Below are 338 nucleotides of genomic sequence, written 5' to 3'. Positions count from 1 at the left end.
ATGCTCTAAGGGAGTAGTCTACTGCTAGCCAGGTTGGTGATACAGAGGGGCAATTTAAGCTTAATGTGGATGGGTCTAGGAGGTGTGCTTCAGGCTTTATTGGTGCTGGATGAGTGATTCTTAATTCCTTNGGGAATTGGGTCAGTGGTTTTGCTATGAACCTTGGTAAAGGGCAGATTCTGGAGGCTGAAGTTTGGGGCTTGTTTTTTGGGTTTGCAACTTGCTATTGCTAAAGGCATTCGTAGGCTGAGTAGAAATGGATGCTGCTACGGCTGTACTCCTAATTCAANAGCATTACAGGCTTGGCTCTCNCATCCTCTAGCTTCCTTGATTGCTAG

The sequence above is a fragment of the Prunus dulcis genome, chromosome 3 (assembly GCF_902201215.1).
Source record: "Prunus dulcis chromosome 3, ALMONDv2, whole genome shotgun sequence".
NCBI classification, from domain to species: Eukaryota; Viridiplantae; Streptophyta; class Magnoliopsida; order Rosales; family Rosaceae; genus Prunus; species Prunus dulcis.
Note: the sequence above shows the minus strand (reverse complement) of the source record.